General features: G+C 44.8%; 1 pseudogene; it reads right to left on the bottom strand.

Annotated features, from left to right (window-relative positions):
* Positions 1 to 1,074: 1,074 nt before the first annotated feature.
* Positions 1,075 to 1,193, bottom strand: LOC133388162 (5S ribosomal RNA; annotated as a pseudogene).
* Between the last annotated feature and the right edge of the window lie 5,360 nt (positions 1,194 to 6,553).

Below are 6,553 nucleotides of genomic sequence, written 5' to 3'. Positions count from 1 at the left end.
AACAGATATTAAAATACATTAAAACAAAACAGTGTTAAAAACATTTTTTAAAAAAAACAACTTTAAGAAAGGGTTAAAACATTATTAAAAAACATATGAAGCAATTCTAACACAGATGCAGACTGGGATAGGTCTCAACCTAAAAGGCTTATTGAAAGAGGAAAGTCTTCAAAAGGAGCTGAAAAGATAGCAGAGATGGTGTTGCAGTTGAGGTTGCTTGAATGTGTCTCCCTGACTGAGTTACTGTAATGGAAGCTCTTTTCTGGCATCTCCAGGCCAAAAGGAGAACTTCCCTTCTCAGGTGCAGGCTATCATAGCAAAAGCTGGATTTTTAAATTTTTCTTTCTTTTAAAGCATTTATAAACTATTTAAAATTTCTAAAATCTCTAAGTGGTGTACAACATAAAAATAATAAACAATCCAGCTGAAATTTTAAAAAATGACATATACCCAGTAAAACAGCACATAAAAGCATATAAAAAGAGGAATTCAGGGAATTCAAACAAATAAAAACAGGGTCCAATCTTCTTTAAAAACATTTATAAATTGTCGAGGTATGCTACAGTATCTTAAAAGTAAGAGTGCCTCCAGACTGTCAGTATTTTGTGGGAGAGATTCAAGTGCATATTGGGAAATTTAGGTTTTCACCCTTAAAGTGAATTAAAGTCCTCTGTCACCCTAGTGCAACAAATTCACTCTGAAAAAGTAGCAGACTTTGTGGTTAGGAAAGTAATGGGGAAATGCATTGAATAGTGGGTGATGAATGAACGATTAACAGGAAGTCTTATAAACACCCTGCAAGCAAATCAGGATGAATGCAAGATGAATGCTCATTGTTTTATAACTTCCCCACAAATAAATTCTGAGTAAAGACTAGATATAATTTAACCGCCACATAAACTTTGTGCAGACAAATCTGGATGAATATTCAAGAAATGGATCACCTGGTTGTTGTTGTTATACGCCTTCAAGTCTATTACGACTTACGGCAACCCAGTGAATCTTTTTTTGATATATTCATAGGGTTTTCATCATAAGAGGTATTCAGAGGTGGTTTACCATCGCCTTCCTCGAAGCCGACAGCACTCGGTATTCCCAGACTGTCTTCCATCCAAGTACTAATCAGGCCTGACCCTGCTTAGCTTCCGAGATCAGACAAGATTGGGCATGTTCAGGGTAGTACGGCTGTAGGTGGATCACCTGGAGAAGCCCTAACCTAGTACACATGGAGAAATAACACACTTGCCACCAAAAATGTGAAATTAACCTTAGGTTGTTTTCACATACAAAGCTTAAAGAAGCAGCTCTGCCTTCATTCAGGGTTGTAGTATCGATGTAAAATGTATATTGACCAAATGCTTCTTCTCTCCATTCTTTTTTGCAGAAACACCAGATGATTTAAGCCTCTTGTTAAAGAGGCCCTGGAGCTTGTATTTGAGCCAACTGCTTTTGTTGCTGTTATGTGCCTTCAAGTCAATTATGACTTATGGTGACCCTATGAATCAGCGACCTCCACTAGCATATGTTATTATCAAGCATTTTTTTGCCCTCTTGCAGAATCTGTGTTTCTCCAACAGAGGGCAGTAAACTCCTCTTCTCCTGCCGTCAAGTCAGCCATACTATTCCTATACAAACATTTTATTTTGTGTACACCCGTAAAAGGTGTTTCTAGTGTTAGGTCCAAACCCAACACGCAAGTCGTCCTGTCAACCCCGTGGCGCCTGTTATCAAATTAAGGGGTGCAATGGCAAAAAGGGGGTCCGCACAAGGGATCCCGGACGAGCCCCCAATTGTTAGGTCCAAACCCAACACGCAAGTCGTCCTGTCAACCCCAACTCGCTTATTACACCCGGGAAGAGTGCGGAGTTGAGTGCAAATGAACCCACTATCAGAGATCAAGTAACACGAGACAAAAACCTTTGCAAAGGGGACCCAATACTTACAAGCCAAAGCAGGTCAGCATGGGAACCTCGTTTATTGGCGTTCTGGGGTTTATATAGGCTTACCCCAAAGTTTACAATATCGGGCTCACGTCATAAAATACAAAAGAAGCAATGGCTAATATTATAGCTTTGGGGCATATGTAAGGAGGTAAAGGGGTACGGGGGGAAGGACAAAAGTGGAAACATCAAGACTATCTCTCAGACTCTATGTCTGCATACTTCGCATGTCCTTGAGATAAGCACTATGCAGGAACAGACAAAGGCAACTATTGAGGGGAGGCCCAGCTGCAACCGGGCGCCCCTGTAAACTGGAGACAGACATGATATTACTTTGCTTACATATCAAAGGGTTTTACATTTCAAGGTTTGTGGGACAGCGGAACAGCTTTTGACATTTCTATGCAAGGCACATTTGCAACAATAATTGAAGGCTATAAGCATAGATGTGATACAAGAAATGCATAGTAGGGAAGTTTCCAGCTTAAACCAGCTTTTATTATGCGAGCCACTGGAATGTAGGTAAGGGTCAGGTCACCAGGAAATAAACCGACATTTTATATCAAAAGTCAAATAAAGGCCACTTTGGTTCTATTTCCCATAAAGCCCAAGCTGATTTAGGTAGTACAAGTAAACTATAGTTTTACAAGCACTGGGGGTTTCAATTCAACCCTAACAGTCCCCCCTTTCAGCCCTGAGAGACTAACTAGTCTCTCAGGTAGCTGTATTACTTTGTTTGGGTTGCCAAATCGGTCTCAAAGCCATTTCCATGTAAGTCGGTTGTGGTTGTCGGGAAAAGGACAGAGTGAGCTTGCTTAAACAAACTGAGGCCAATTGCATCAAATTTGGAATACATTGCAAGCAACAGCAAACAGAAATCAATAAGGCAAGTACCATAACAATGTAAAATAAAATTTTGTGCCAGTCTGGCCATGCAGAAAACCAATCAGAAAACCCAGAGAACAAAGAGAAATTTCCAATGCACTCTACCTCATGATAAATATTACCGATATCATTAATGTGTTTAATAACGTCAGCTTTGCTGTCCGTAATATGGGTACAACATTCGCTCCCTATTAACGAACAGACCCCCCCGTGAGAGCTTAATAAAAAATCCAAGGCGAGCCGGTTTTGCAAAACTACAGTTCTAATTTGTCCTTGTTCATTTGTGAGGTCTGAAAAGGAAATAGCCGAATCGTTCATGAAACGTTCAAAAGCTTGAGAAAGTTCTACGAGTTCCTGATATGTTTTGGCTGCACCATACATTGGAAAAAAACCTCTCAATACTGCCTCCCCTGTGCCTCTCTTGTTACGATGACGCAGGGTGGGCAGAGTGGGGGAAACCCGAAGCCCCGGCACCACCCTTCCCAAAGTACAGGTCCAAGAGCCTGATGTTGGTAGTTTCCTTACCACTGAGTGTCCACAAAGCCACCAGAGTCCAGCTGGGGTTTGGTGATCCACTAAGTCCGCAAGGAAAGGCACTAGATGATGGTCTGCAAAAGTCAGCCGCAGCAAATGCTGCCAGATAGATAACCAAGTTAAGCCCTCTGCTCTATGTGTCCCATTTAGGAATGTCCAATTACCCAGGTTTGTAGAGAAAATCAAGCCGTCACACATCATCCCTCCCGTCGGCTGGCTTCCGCTGCCTACACAGACTGATCTGGCGATGGGCCCGCTTAGAACCAGCCCCCCTTCTAGTTCCTGTGAGCTGGAATGTGAAGCAAAGGAAAGATAATCTTTTAACGGCAAAGGGGCCCCAGTCAAGGGGACTCCAGCCTGTCCATGCGGTGGTGTGTGTGCACAGACATAACAGGTGCCTTTCTTAGGAGCTGTCTCTTCCATTAAGGCAACAAACGTGTTTCCATCCCACCCATCGCCTATTTTAGTATTTCTTTGTTTAAACCCACCTAATGTCTTTATTTTATTTGCAGCCTGTGTTACCTGTTTCTGTAAGGGTTTCTGAGCGCTCAGTTTATCATTCAGCCACGCATAGCAAGATGGTATACCAATACCCACACAAAACTTCTGTTTTTCTGTTGTCCGGAGCTGAAAGGTAATTCTATTATCTTGTGTCTGGAAAGTAAGCACGTTATACTCTGCTCTTATGGACTTTACATCTATATTTGGGGGGCAACCATAATTAGGCATAGGGCGATATTGTCTGCACCGAAGTGCGAGTCTGATGGGCCATTCAATTTCCACACGGATACAATGAACTATCCAGCTGCCTGTATAATTGTGTTGTAGTATAACAGCCGCTTTATGACATAAACGTCCCGCAATGTCAGCCTTCACCATCCCTTCCTTTATCTGGTCCACATCATACAGGAAGGGATCTGGACAGTCCTGTGTTTTCGGAACCATTCGTCCAAAATCTTTCAGATAATAATAGTCATTGTCACTGCATATTTTCACATTCGGGGGGCAACATAGGGGCCAGGCGTGGTGAATCAAAACACCCGCAACCCACAAATAGGCAGACATCCTCCATTCTTGTCTGGGCATTTCTGCGTTGATGTTTACTCGATGTCTGCGTCCTGGAAAGGGAGTTGGGTTGCCTGCCACTGGCCAGTTCCTTCGTTCCTTTGCAAACGTATTTTGGGGACCTGGGGAGGTGGAGGTGCCGCTACCACAGCAGGCTTTACGTGGGAATGATGTATCCACGACTTCCGTCCCTCCAGGAAGATGGCTGCTTGTGTAGTTAAAAGGACTTGATATGGTCCTGTATATCTTGGCTGCAAAGGATCGCCCCTCACGAATTTCTTTGCCCACACAAAGTCCCCTGGACAGTATGGATGCACCTGGTCCTCAAGGGGCACCGTCTTGGTGGATCCGGCAGCTTTCCACAATTCACGGAGTCTAGTCTGCAAAGAAAGATACTGGGATACAGTTATGTGATCCCCCCCCAATAGTGAAACATCCACATTTGGCAAGCTCCCCCCTTTTGTAGGAGGCCTGCCATACATTAATTCAAACGGCGAGAGCCCTAAGGCTCGGGTGGGGCGGGTACGCAAATGGAAAAGAACGAGAGGGAGTACCTGAGGCCACCTTAAACCTGTTTCCTGAGTATACTTAGCCAATGCAGTCTTAATTTCCCGTTTCTGTCTCTCCGTCGCCCCGGACGATTGTGGATGGTAAACAGTGTGAAATAGATGTTTGATTCCAAGACCTTCTTCAATTTTTGTCAAAATCTGTCCTGTGAAATGTGTTCCTCGGTCTGAATCTATTACCTCTGGAACCCCGAACCGTGGTATTATCTCTTTCAGTAGTAGTTTGGCCACCGTTGTGGCGGTGGCATTTGTGGTTGGGAATGCCTCTATCCATGCTGTTAAAGGACATACCATGACCAAAAGGTGTTTCTTTCCTTCTGCTTTAGGGAGATCAACAAAGTCAATTTGAATGTGTAAGAATGGTGCAGCCGGCACGGGTCTTCCCCCTTGCGGGGCCCTATTTGGTAAGGCTGGGCCGTTTGCTTGGCAAATGTGGCATGCTTTCACTATTGCACCACATACTGGTTGAATTCCGGGAGCATACCAGAAGCGCGTTATCGAATCCACTAGCGGATGTTTACCATAGTGACCCCCATGGTCGTGGAACCATTTCGCTGCTGTGTGGTACAAAGCTCTGGGTAGGCATGCTCGACCGTCAGGCATAGTCCATAACTGCTGCTTCAGGATCGCTCCTAGCTCAGTCCATCACTTCAGTTCCTGCGGGGGTATTGAAACAGATACAGGCGGGACAAAAGCAGTGGTTGCCAGCGCCAAAGTCGGCATACTTATAGGAAGCAATGCTGCTTGGCGCACGGTTTGGTCTGCCAGGGCATTTCCTAGTGTCACAGGATCCTGCTCCTTGGTGTGTGCTTTGCAATGCACCACTGCTAGCTGTAAAGGTTCAAGAATAGTTTGTAACAACTTTTGCACAAGTTCCAGATGTTGGATCGGTTTGCCCCCCGCAGTTGTAAACCCCCTGTATTTCCACAAATGAATATGGCAATGTATGACCCCAAAAGCATACCTGCTATCTGTGAAAATGGTCACCTTTTTACCTGCCGACAACTGGCATGCTCTGGCTAGAGCGTAGATCTCTGCCGCTTGTGCTCCCCATCGTCCTGGGAGCGCTGCTGCCTCTATTACTTCCCATTGTGTTGTTATTGCAAACCCCGTGTATCTTACCCCATCCTGGTAATAAGACCTGCCGTCCGTAAAGAGAATGACATCTGATTCCGGTAGCGGTTCATCAGATAGGTCCGGTCTGATCTGCAAGGTGGATTGCAAAACTTGTACGCAATCATGGTCCGGGAAAGGCGGAGGTAACTCAGGCAGGAGGGTGGCTGGGTTTAACGGCCCGCAACGTTCAAACCGCACATTAGGATCCTCTAACAGCTCTGCTTCCAGCTGTTGCTGCCTCTGCGCTGAAAACACTTGCGTGGTACCTTTTCGCAATAAAGCTGAAAGTGCATGCGAAGTCCAGACAGTAGTGGAATGACCGAGGGTCAATCCTTTTACCTTGGTCAAAAGTAAAGCCGCCGCTGTCAGCGTGCGTGTGCATGTGGGGGTCCCGCGAGCCACATTGTCAATTTGCTGTGAATAAAACGCCACCGGAAAATGACTGGG

Source organism: Rhineura floridana, chromosome 6 (genome assembly GCF_030035675.1).
Source record: "Rhineura floridana isolate rRhiFlo1 chromosome 6, rRhiFlo1.hap2, whole genome shotgun sequence".
NCBI classification, from domain to species: domain Eukaryota; kingdom Metazoa; phylum Chordata; class Lepidosauria; order Squamata; family Rhineuridae; genus Rhineura; species Rhineura floridana.
The sequence above is the reverse complement of the archived record's forward strand: the minus strand, read 5'-3'. Positions and strand labels throughout refer to the sequence as shown.